Source organism: Anoplopoma fimbria, chromosome 13, assembly GCF_027596085.1.
Source record: "Anoplopoma fimbria isolate UVic2021 breed Golden Eagle Sablefish chromosome 13, Afim_UVic_2022, whole genome shotgun sequence".
Lineage (NCBI taxonomy): Eukaryota > Metazoa > Chordata > Actinopteri > Perciformes > Anoplopomatidae > Anoplopoma > Anoplopoma fimbria.
In genome coordinates, this window is record NC_072461.1 from 25,701,846 (window position 1) to 25,715,242 (window position 13,397).

Genomic DNA, 13,397 nt, shown 5'->3' on the forward strand with positions numbered 1-13,397 from the left:
TATTGTCCCTTTATTTACATGTATTTTTCTCCTGTACTTTTGCTATTTATCACCAAATTATTTTGCTCTGCATTGTTTGAGGAGTTCCTTATGTCCTGCGGATGTCGGCAATACCTATATGAAATGTGATCTCGTTTACCAGCTGCTTTATATGACAGTTGTTCGTGATGAAACATTGCCAAGGTTCTGTGGACGATTACAAAACGGTTGAGCAATATAACAATTCCCTCGCAGACACTTTTGTAGAAGCTGATGAATTGTTCCCATGGCTGAGGTTTTTTTGTGTTTTTTGTACCAGAAATGGCTTCTAACCAAGTGTAGTGTGGAGATCCTACTCAGTTCTTCAAAAAGCTGATGGATATTAAATATGCAAAAGCACCTGCTTAATATTAGGGAATTTATCAGCCCTAGTGCCTGGTAAACAAAAAAGTATTTTGCAACTCTGGTGACCTTTCATAGCCTCAGATTTTCACAAGGGAGAGCATATTTACTTAATGTTGTTCCCTAATATTTTCACGTCAAAGTTGCAGCTTACGGTTGCTTTAATTGCGTATTTTGTTAGACCAAGTGTCAAGAATCTCCAAATATTTAAACTATAATGACGCATTCCTAATTGCTTGAGGAGGCAGCGTGTGAGAAGTTACAGTTATTGTTGTGAACACAAGCAAATAACAGTTCTCTGCTCTCGTTGTTATGGCAACATTTTAAAGAGTGTTACACCCGAGGCCTAATTGGATAAAACAACTTGTAGACTGGTATAGATACAGCGGCTCTCATAAACTGGGATGAGTCAAAAGCTTTAATCATCACTAATCACTAATGTATACAGACAAACCAGAGATTATATTGATATCGATGCGTTTCTCTCTCTGTGGAAATCTGTTCTTTGTGAGGCGCTCGTTATTGATCAAGTGTATCTACAGTAGATAATGCAGCACAAGGCCGATGCTAATTCCCCCTCTCGATGCACTAAGTGAGCCTTTCTCAGGCCATGCTAAATGCATCACATGGATAGAAACCGCCTCAGTATGTGTGTGTGTTTCTCACTAAAGATGGCGTGTCAAACACCAGACTTCAGTTTCAGTTCAGCAGTTGTCGTCCTTCTCGAGATGAAGCAGCGTGAAGTCATAAATTAGGAGAGGATCATTCTTAATTAGCCCTCGGAGGAAATGGCCTGCTCTTCATGATAAGTGCCGGTACACATACATATTGTAGTATGCACAAGTACTTTGTGAATGTCTACTGAATATACACATACATACAGTACTTTTATGCTCTTTTTTTAAGATATTGGATTACAGTCATTCATCCATCCAACCAACAATTAATTGATCCTGCTTAAATAAAGTAGCTTTTTTCTTTTCCTTTGTGCCATTGTGCTCCATTGTTGTCCTACTAAACTGTTAAAAACACTGGTATATTCTTAAATTACAATCAACATGGGCATTGTAGTTTATTTACTAAATATGTATATATACATGTGTTGATCTAGGTAGTATTCAGTAGTTTAGTATTTAGTAAATAAACTACAGTGCCCATGTTGATTGTAATTAAAGAATATACCAGTCCAAAACTGAAAATAGTCCCCATCAAATGCAATACTATTCCTGTTTAAGATATCTTTCACTTAAAACTACAGCTGTCCAAGAAATTACTGAGCCTTTTCCAAAAAATGAAACTACATTTGTGACACAGATCTTTAGTAGGAACCAGTTGGCTTCGGGCTGAGAGCCACAGACAATGTAGGGAAGTGGGAAATGAGTGAGCGATGGACAAACCCCATGTCGGTTTTGGTTTCTTTTAGAGATGGAAACATTTAGAACGAGTCAGGAGGATCAGAGCTAGAGCGGGTCAGATGTTGAGCGTGTTGTCCTTCAATCGGGAGATCGTCGGTTCGATCCCTGGCTCGTCCATGTTGTTGTGTCCTTAGGCAAGACACTTTACCCAAAATGAAGTGTGAAGGCTGCGTCTTCGGACATGAATGTGTTTTGTTTTTTGAGTGGTTGGAAGACTACAAAAGCATTGTAAAAACACAATTCAATTTACCATTTGGAGGATACATTGTAGCATCTCTAATTCACTTAAAAACCTAAAAAAGGTATGAATAATATAAATTAAAGGGAGTATATTTTTCTATATGTGGTTCAGCTGGTTGTGTTGTATGGTTACAGTCAGATTATATACTGCAGCAGAGTAATGTCGTATTTAATGCATGTTGTAATGGTCACAGGCTGAAGGAGACATTTTCCCAGCTCCGTTTATTGCTTGTGAATTTCAAGGACTTTGCTCCCCTCGGCGCTGGATGGTAATAACTCTTTATGGTTATTAGTGTTGATCAACAAAGCAATTTCACAGAATTTTGGATTATTTTTTCAATTTCCCACTTATGGAATGGAACAAATCGTGATGGGCGATAAGCAGCTGTCAAGATGGATTAATAAATGCAGTTTTTTGGCGGAGAGGAGCTGAAATCACATGCTAACTGTGATTCAAGTGTCTGAGGACCCCTGAAGGCTCTCGTGACACAACAGGTCTCTCTGGCTGCAGTGAAGCTTCTGCTGCTTCAGATCCTTTCCTTTCCCAGCGGATGGTCGACCTGGTGGTTGTGTTGAGGAGGAGATCGCGTAGCAGGCTTCACTCAGTGAGGTGGATGATCTGCTTCCTCCCACTGGCCTCATTTCCATATGGCCCAGTCTGTGTGCTCCAGCTGGAAACCACACTTCAGACTCGGTGGTTCTCAGGATGATCCACTACACGTCTCATGGAGAGGGTTTCTCAACTTTTACCTAGTTTTTAATTCAGAAGCGACCCTAATCACAGCAATTAAATAGCGGTAATGGGAATTTGAGTATGCCATATTTCCTCTGTAGGGCTGCTAGTAAAGATTATTATTGTTCATTACTCTGACAATTAAGGATGCACGATATGGATAACTACCAGCTTCTCATGGCCAATTAGATGATATGTTTGGTAAGATGGTATGTTTGTATTGTTAAAAGAAGATATAGTGAAGATATAGTGAGCAATGATGAATGCTTTAATATTCCAGAGCTCAGACCGAACAGAATTGCTAATTCAACAATAACAAAAAACAGTTATGACTCAACAAATCTACTGTTTATTTATTCCTTCTTCCTTCTCTTTATCTTCATCTTGGCAGTTTGAAAACCAACTTTAAAGAAGCATATTATATATATATATATTATATTGGAGTGTGTAGATGCTGCGTTTAAGTAAATGATAGAAATTTGGCTTTGTTGTATTGGCTACAATCTCAGTAGTAGAATAGTACACATTAATATAAATTTCCCATTAATGTCCGATAATTTATTTGCGCTAGTTGTATATATCTTGCATCCCCACTGGCCAAAACAAAAAGATATTTAATTTATTATAAACAAAGAAGCTGATCCTCACATTTGAGAAGCTGGAACCAGAGAACGTTTGGCCGCTTAGCTTTATTTAATGGAAACGATAAATCAAAATAGTTGCATATTATTTTTTTGTTTAATAATGTGATCGATCAATCGACTATTTGTTCCAGCTGGAGTGCTGTATGTATATGTGTATATATATATATATATATATATATATATATCAAGAACATGGAGCCCGATATAGTTGACAGATTAGATTTATACAAAAATTATGACACAGTATGAAATGTTGCATTTTTTATGAAAAGCTGCATCCGATATGAACATGTGCGTGTTTATAAAGTGCACTGATGTCAACACACTGCTCCAAGGGAAAACTCTTTCCATAAACAATATCGGTCTGACGTCATAATAACATAAAGTCAAGGGGGACGCATGTAAACAATGCTGCCTAAACCCCCATAAAAACATGTATTTTTGAATGCTGTTTACTACTGTGGCTTATCCCAATCATAAGCTGTTTATTGCCAAGTATGTTACACAAACAAGGTATTTGTTTTGGGGATTAAATAGTGCATACAGTAAATAACAAAACACAGTGCAATACTAAAGACATAATTAGAAAAAATAGAAATATGAAAATATACAATAAAATATGGTTAAAAAGTAAACAAGTGTCCTCCCCCCCCTCCTCTCCCGGTCTACATGGTACGATCCTCTCGCTGTGACGGTCGTAGCCCCACCACCACCACCCCTCCTCCAAAGCCCTGTGCACCCCACCCGGTGTCAGGGGGGGATCAGCTGTGCCAGTCCCGGCAGGCCACACACACACACACACACACACACACACACACACACACACACACACACACACACCACGCTGCTGGCTGGCGAACAAAGCCCCTGGCACTGCCAATGAAGACAAGCCATGCCTCCGCTCCTCTCCTCTCCTCTCCTCACGCCGCCGTGAGGGGGAAGGCATGACACCATTGTCGTTGTGTTTCCGTATCAGAGAGACGGAGTGTTTTTAAGGGGAAGAGGAGACTCGGTCTTGGGACACAGTGGAATATTCTTGTCTTATTTTTTTATGTTGCTGCTGATGAGTTGAGATGCTGGCGGAGCGCAGAGAGAACAGCAGGTACGGGGGAAAAAAACCAAGAGGTTGATGCTGAGCTCGTCTCCGCGGTAACCGGGAGTTTGTTTACTGTTATCGGCGATCCTGACCTCGGTGGATTGAACAGTATAGCATGTTTAATGTGATTATTGATGCGTAAGCGTTGCCTCTGGGCTTCAGTGACGGATTCACTTACATGTTTACTCAACATTAAAGCAGTTTGGTGACTGAGTGCTGTCGCGTAAGAAGCTTTGATTCCATCATGAAGCATCGAGCAGTGAGGGATGCAGCAGCCGGAGACACTGTGTATGAAATGAAAATACCCTGAGATCTCTGGAGACATCGTGCGATGGATAAAAAGGAAGCCAGGGCCGTGATTACATTTAACTTTACTACCATTGTTAAGTTCAGAACCGTCAACGTTGACATTTTATTCCTTTTGTGTGATTTATAAATCTTTAGAAGAGGGAAATATCTTCTAGTAGGGCTGCACAATTCATCAAAATTATATTGAAATCACAATATGGCTTATGCAATTTTGCAAATCGCAGAAGGCACAGTTTTTCTTTAGGGCAAAAATATTTGTCAAATTATAAATCGGGGTTCTTTAAGGATGTCCTGGCATGAACATCATATTTTCCAGACTTAAGAAAAAAAATCTTTGTTTGGTACAGATTCCTGTAAATAATCATTTGACTAAGATTATTAGAATAAATGATCATTCCCTCTTATATCGCAAATTATTTACCAATTGCAATATCTGTCATAATACTCGCAATTACATATATTTTCTAAATTGTTCAGCCCAACACATAAGTGTCACTGATTTCTAACAAATGTATGTGCACAATTATAATTCATGATGTTTAAAAAATTCTCCTTTTGAGTTTTTTGTGACTCACATCTGAGATTGTTAAAGGCCTCCATTACATTAGAGACAACAAGTAAATAGACACATGAAGAAAAACAAACGCTGAGATGGAGAAGTAAGCACCTCTGATGGAACAGAAAGACAGGAAATAAACATTTCACAGTACCTCTTCAGAAATAACGAAGAGAACCAAATGGCGGAGAACAGCCTGCTCCACATTAGACCACATTTTAACACCTTTTCTAGGTGTCAAATTGAACACGAATCATTGTTATCCTAAGGACAGACCTTCAGATTCTGTGGAAAGTTGTCAACAGGTTTATATGAAGTAGTATATTAAATATGTTTAATATTCATTTGAAATATGTAATCGGACTACTTGTAGTTTGATTTTTACTGGAAACTGTGCCTAATATTTTCTAATTTACATATATTTTTTTGTAATTTTGGTTGTTGACAGCTAGCAATTTCTTATAGGACCCACTTGTTGCCATGGATATCATTCAATGATATTACCAACAGATTACTGAGATGGATATTGGCTGGACAACATTACCTTTAGTCCTCCAGCCCTCAACATTCATCATTTAGCAGTGATAAATGTTGCAGAAGCAGCTGGGAGGAGAGACACGGCTAGAATGAATCTGCTGAGCTGGAGGTAATGGCTCGTGGTGATGACTCCCCAGGCCTTGTTTACTGAAGGCCGGAGCAGACATCCAGAGAGGAGGCTGTCACATCTGCTCCTGTCCGGACTTGTTCGGCAGCAGATCGTTTTCCTGCCCTTCTGGTTCTCATTACACTCACACAGGTCATGAATCAGCTGTTGATCACAGACGTAGTTCAGTAGTTGGAAGCGGCTCCTTTTGTAGCTCCGCCACTCTAAATCCACCATGCATCAAGTTCCTTTTTAGCAGTGATGGCTTTGAAATGTCTCGGGGGTGTCTGAGGGTATTTTCTACGTCTTCTAGTGGATGTCGGATAATGAAGAGAGGTGTTTAATGGAAGGTTATGTGTCACAATGGCTTGCAGAGGGAGATCACCTGTTGTCAGAATTTGGCTGGAGGCTGGTGTGAAATCTCCACCCTGCTTACATAACCGTTTATTATCTTTTCATTTGTTTTTATCAAACAGCTCAGTTCTTTTTCTATCATCTCTGCGGCGCTCCCCCAGCTTTCCACCTAAGCTGTCAAGACAGGAGACTTTTTCTGTGATTACATCACTTTCTCCAGAGGAACCACCACACGGGCCCCTTTTTTTTTTTTTTTGGAAGAGCTCGTCTTTTCCAGGGCACCGGCTGCCTTCATCTCCCAGGAGTTAGAGCGAGCTCCGTGAGACGCTCATTGAAGCTGGCGTCCGCTTAAAGAGAATGCTTTGAAAAAAGACTGGAGGGCGCAGAAAGCAGGCTCAGTTCCCCCCCCCCCCCCGCCCCTCCGCTGCATGGGGGTTGACTCATTCTCTTTGGTTCTGCCGAGACGAGACGAGGTTTTGATGCGGTTTTTCTTTAAAAACTGGATTGGTTATGAACAAAGCGAAGCTGGATCAGATATGCACATAGTTTTTATTTTATGTCTAGGGCTCTTTAAAGCATCTTTTGAATCTGTCAGCGTTCGAAATCGACTTAAAATCAATTCCAGATTCAAAATCTATAAACCATTCAGTACTTCAGAGTGCTTATTTCAGGATCTACTCAAATCCACTGTGCCCAATAAAGCCAGTGTGGCAAATGAAGGCATGAAAGCAGAATAAAGTGTGTATAAGATTCTGGAGTTCTTATATTTGAAAAAAGTCAATAATATAACATTCATTCATGATAAAGTTTTACAAACATTTGTAGTATTTCTCAATCATCAGGGACTTCAAGAGGAACAAATTCAAGTCGTTCAAAACATAAAAATGCTGATTGTTACATAAACAAATATGGTTCGCTATGTGCCTTTTTATTTCTCCAAAACTAACAAGTTTTAAAAGGAATTTATACACAAAAAAACTGATATTTTGAGTGATTTTTCATCAAATCACACATGATGATTTCATCAGATCTGCATTCATGAGATGCATACAGTTTTCATGAGGAAGACAGTCCCAACAGTGATGCTTTTCTCTCACTTTTAATTATTAATAGTCATTTGAGAAGGCAATATCTGTTCTTTTGTTGAAAAGAAGTTGTCATAAATCAATTTCTAGAAGTTGTGAATGGCTCCAGAATTCAAGAATCTTGATCTGCTTGAAAGGATCATTAGCTTTGAGTTGCTAATCAGGTTGTGTGATGATGGTGCTGTGGGTTTCTAATCCTCATCAAAGCTGCTCTCTTAATCCTCCCTGTTATGTCACTGAGGTATGCAGTGAGCTGTCAGACTGCAGAGGTCAACCTACTGGACATTCAAACTCACACCAGGGCAGAAAAACGAGTGATGAGCCAACGACATATAAACCTGTTTGCTTTTATCAGGATGTAAGAAGTCAGAGTCGGTAGTAGAGACGAGCACGGCGCCATGTCTCCGCCCTGCTCGCAATCTAAATAGCTTGTCCCTCTGAACCGGTTCCAGCTTCCTTCAGGTACTTTCAGGCATTTTGGATTCAACAAGATGATGTGTGCCTCATAATATCTCCGTAGGAAGGAAGGAAGAAATCTGTGGCCAAAAAGGTGTGGGCATCTTGTTGTTTTTCCTGGCTGTGTTTCCAGATCTGAAATTAGAATTTGGATCATGTTGATTTAGAGACAAACATTCACTAAATATGGCTGATATGTTTAATATCCAACACATTTTTTAATAGAAAACACCTTGTAACATCACCAGTGAATAGCAGTATCTATATTATGACTAGAGAGGATCTAGTATGTTGTACAGATTTTAAAGCAAATTTATGATTTTGTGCTATACAAATTCATTTAATTATTATTAGTATTATGTAAGAATGTCTCAAAGGGAGGGTAACTCTAAAAGGAGACAAGTGAAACCTTAACAACTCTGTTATTGTCCAAACACAGGAGGCAAATCAGACAGATTGTGATTACTGTTTTTCAGTAAACAGTTATTTACGTCTTAGACTACTAGTGACTGTCCAGCCGCTTGTTAGCATGTATGCTATTTTCAGTGTAGGAACTTAAATTAGAGTTATCATCTCCAAGCTGCAGGAAGTCAATCAAAACCAAAATGTAGCTTTCAGGTAAAAGCTATGCTCCTTTCAGAGACATGAACGAGTAAAGAAGCACCAAGACGGTAATTTGTCCTCCCAAATTGAATTTCCACGTCTCTTCGTTTCAGTTCGGACCACCCAGAACCGTAAATGTTGTTTCCTGTGTGTGCTCTCATGACGCTCTCTCTTTACCAAATAGGTGGAGTGCGTTGTTATCCTGCGTTTGTCTGCAGATCACTGCCTCTCCTTTTTTTTTGTTGATCTTCCAGCCTCAGCCTTATGCCGAGTCCCATGACATGTGTTTGCCCCGGTCTGTGGTCCCGGCCCTGCTGAGCTCGGCTCTAGCGTTCCCCCAGCACTCTCGTGTCTGCTTCAGTGACTCTCTGATAAACAGGGCCTCAGTACAGCAGTGTTACAGTCAGCATTGTTCAGAGAGCTGAAGTAAGGCCACATTATGGAGCAGAAGAAGGGAAGGCTTTCTCAGCCTGAACACAGCTCAGTCCCAGCTTCACCAAACCGGTTTTTAACTTGGAACAAAGGCCAACAACGGCATTATTACAAACTTGACTTTCTAAATATGCATCACAGTTAATAGGCTGGCTTTGTGGTTCAATTTCCACCTACTGCACTAACAGTATGATATTTTATTCCTGAAGAAGTCAGCGTTGATGTTTTTGTCACATAACTTGCATAATGTATATTATTTATTTTAATCCAAATGATAATGTTTTCCTAAAGCTAACCAAGTGGGTTTGTTACCTAAACCCCTAACTGAGTTGTTTCCTGTTGGGACGGAAGTTTATTTTGAAAAGAGCGTATGCAGAAATTGACACATGATGCTGACTTTCAAAGGAAAACGCGTGAAATATTAAGGATTCATTGTCGTAAGATATCAAACGAACTGTTGTACAAGGACTGCTTACTTCTAGTTAAAGTGGTAGCTTATTTGGCTGAAATGTTTGTCTTGTTTACAACTGTGTCTGTATTTCTTAGTATTATTTTGGTGATTAAAACATTATCGTACCGATAGAAATGGTGTAAAACCCTTTAAAAATAAGATCCATAGTTTCCCCTTTTTTTTTTTTTTTTTTTTTGCAAAGCGAACAACGTCACCAGTCGATCTGACGGAGCTCGATGACAGAGATACTACCTCATCTCTCCTCATTAATAATATTAGGTGACTAAACAGTAACTAATTCAAAAATCACATTACTGTTGCTGTGTGATGGAGCCCCACTGCTGTTCCATTCCCCAAAGCTTAATAAGCTTAAAATGAGATTTGATTAAAAGGTTATCATTTCTTATCACGTTAGCGGAGTCTTTCTTGTGATTGTGTTATTTTCTGGTTGTTTTTTATTTCATAGAGGCATAAAAGATAATGTATGTGTGACAAAAGCAATAAACTTAATTTTGCGTATTAAAAAAAATAGTTGTCATATATATATATATATATATCTATCTCCTCTTACCCCGGACTTGTCCAGGTTTGAGTCAGGATCTATTTTTAAAACTTTACCCAACTTTCATTGCGTGTTTCCCACTGAGACAACTGAAAACACACATGTATCTAAAGCAGCCAGCATTCCTGCCTGTTTCTTTTTTTGGGGTTTCACAGTGAAACTCACAGCTTGAAACAATGACTCAGGAACTGGGCCCACTGGGCTGGATATTTTTAAACTGGCCACAGACCAGTCTCTTCTGCTTTTTGGACTCTAGATGCTTGACACCCAGCAAGATTCTTCTTTTTCTCCTGGACTGGCAGCTTCTTCAAACTGTGGCTCAGCCCGAGTTTCCATTACACCCAACAGCTGGAGACGGGCTTTCTTTCTGCTGATGATGCTGCTGAGGCCGTTACATCTCGCTCGCCTCATAACACCACTGCTGCTGTGTCGGCTTGAGCCAAATGTGCAGTAGATCTGTGGCTTTTTCCTGCTTTTTACTACGTCCATTGGACCAGTGGAGGATTTGTGATAACGACTTTGTCATTTCTCGTGGATTATTACGTTATGAACGAGAGCCAGTGGGCAAACGTGATTTGTGTGTCGAAAAAAAAGAATAAAAAAGGGGAAGGATGTTCGCTGTGCAGAGAGCTGATTTCGGCTGCTGAGAATAGCTCCGCTCATCACACGCCAAAGTAGTAATGAACCTGCACTTTAATAAACCTAATCTTAATAAGGCACGCTAAGTATTAATTTATGGCTACTTCTCAATGATGACGAGCAAAAAGCAGGAGTCGGTTTCTTCTAAAAATAAGATCCTAGTTCTGGTTGAAAACTCTCTATATCAGCTTATCCAGCAAAGGTTTTATGTTTGCAGTTCATTATTGTGTTTATGTTTTTTTTTTTCTTGTTCTTGAGCCCCTCAATTGGCTTACATTAAAAGCAACAAAACAAAAGTGAATAAATATTTAATTGCGCGCCAACACATACACAGCGGTAGCCATCGTAAACATCTGCCATCTGTTCATGATCAGTCCCCACAGTGATGTTGCATTTTTATTTTCTTTGTGAATTAGTTGCAATCATCTGTCAACAGTGTAGTTAATAAGACCTCCAGCTTCCTGTGGCTGAAAAGACTTCTTGTTCTGCACTCACTTCCTCTTTATAAATGGAGTGCACTACTCCAGTAGGGTGTTATCAGTCACTATATAGAGAAGTATTTTTGTTAACCTTCAAAATGAAACTAAAGGCCAAAAAATGTAATGTAGCCCTTTCAGAAATCAGTAAAATGTGCCTCTGCGGATGATCTAGATCAGTGAGAATGCAGTAAAATGGGACTGCTGCAATTTACAGTTTCTGCATCTAAAAGGCCTGTCGGTTAGAACAAAAAACCTTCTGTCACATGACCACCAAACTTTATCAGCGTGTGCAGCAGGCGGTGGTATAATGTTGTTGTTGTTTTTTTAAGGATATGTACTGAAGGGCCTGCTCTAATGCCTTATCTCAGACAGGCAGAGCTGGGGCTGAGTACAAACTCAACTGTGGAGAGCATCAATGCCAACACAGGCTGTATTGTAAATGTCAAACCCTGAGCCTTTAAGGTCTTGTTCTGGTTTGATCTCCATCATGTGTCTGAGATTAACCCGACATGTTTTGAAGGAATATTTCATCAGAAAATAACCCACAAATTGGGGGGGGGAAACAAGCCAAAAACATGGATGTGACAGAACTGATTATGTAACTCAAAGCATGATGGCGGCTGTTACAGAGCAAAGCACCAACCAGGTTAAGAGTGTCTTTAGATTATGCATGCTAAGATCATACGCACACACTCATGCAGAGGCGCGTCAGATAGAAGTGGACCAAATGGTGCCGTTTAGAGCGCGAGTTCACGCAGAGGGCAGCGAGTTACAAAGCCTTCAGCCCGGAGGGGTTGTGTTAGTGCCACCGATGCCTCGTTCCTGTAAAATCACAATAACACTCCGAAGTGTCTTTGTAGCCGTCTGTCTCCACCATCGTGTTTCCTAACACGTTCTGGATGTCTTTTATGGGGGAGGTAGATGGGGTTTGTGGAAATGCCGTCGTGGCAAATCAGACCTTGAAGATTCTTGATACCCAATTTGATACCAACGTAAAAAAACCAATAAACACTACTGAGAAAACATCTCCTTCAACCTGTATTTATTTACGGTTTCTCACCAAAAACTACATTTTACAAGATGACATTTGAACACATCATGATGCATTATGATTTGCCTTTGCCTAACATAATTTTTTAGCCAATGGAGATTGAACGCAAAAAAAGGAAACTCAATGCAACCTCCGCTAACGTTAGCTGTTAGCTCCCATGATTGTGCTAACCGCTAACGTTAACTAGCCCTCCTCCTGCAGATTTCAACTCTGGTTCGTTGTTCACTTAATTTCCTTATCAATATCTCTTTGTCACAATTAAATCGATTGATTGACTTGTGATGATTTAGAAGAATATGGTGTTAATTAGAAATCACAAAAAAAATCACAAAAAAACGTTAACAACAAAGACACTGGATCAGAACACTGCTGCGTTGTTGTTTGCATGAAGAGAGGAAACGCACAGAGCCAACATGAAGGAGGAGCCTCCTCTGTCACATTATTCAAAATCATCTGTTTGGCATCAAGTCAAGTCTACAAACTGCTTTAAAAAATGCATTAATATCTCCTGCCCTTGTGAAATCACAACAGTAAAATCAAATTTATATACAGCCAACAGACGGAGAAGCTTGCCAAGAGTGAATTAGCCTGAGAGGCTCCTACCCTGAGGGTGGCTGGTTTGAATCCAGATTTGTTTAGACTTCCCATAAGTGGCTGAGGAGAGGGAATGAAAACTGCTTTCTTCAGTCCTCAGATGATACTTCCGAGTAGAGCTGCAACGATTAGTCTGACAGAAAAATGATCGCAAACTAATTTGATGGTCGATAAATATTGGAGTTTCTTTTCACTCAAAAATGGAAGAACTTGCACTTTTCGTCCATTCTAAAATATGAAGGATGTCTGCTTTTTGTTGATTTATATCACACTAAAAGAAAATCTCTGACAAAACAAGACATTAAGAGACATCACCTTGGGCGTTGAGAAAATGGATGGCATTTTTCACTATTTTCTGACAATTTATAGACCAAATATTAGTCGATTAATCTAGAAATAATCATCAGATTAATTGATAATGAAAATAATCGTTGGTTGCAGCCTTACTTCTAAGATGCCATTGAGCAAAGTCTTTAGGGTGGAGCATGACACTGACCCTTGGTGGTTATACTGACAATTTTGGAGGAATGTGAGGCAAAAATGTTAAGCAGAGTAATGTCTCCAGTGATTTGGAACTTGTTTTTCTGCACAGACACACCTGGATGTAGAGTTGAAGTTCACCTTTTGGAAAACTATGTGAAGAGAAATGACCTTTCATGTACATTTTAACTCCA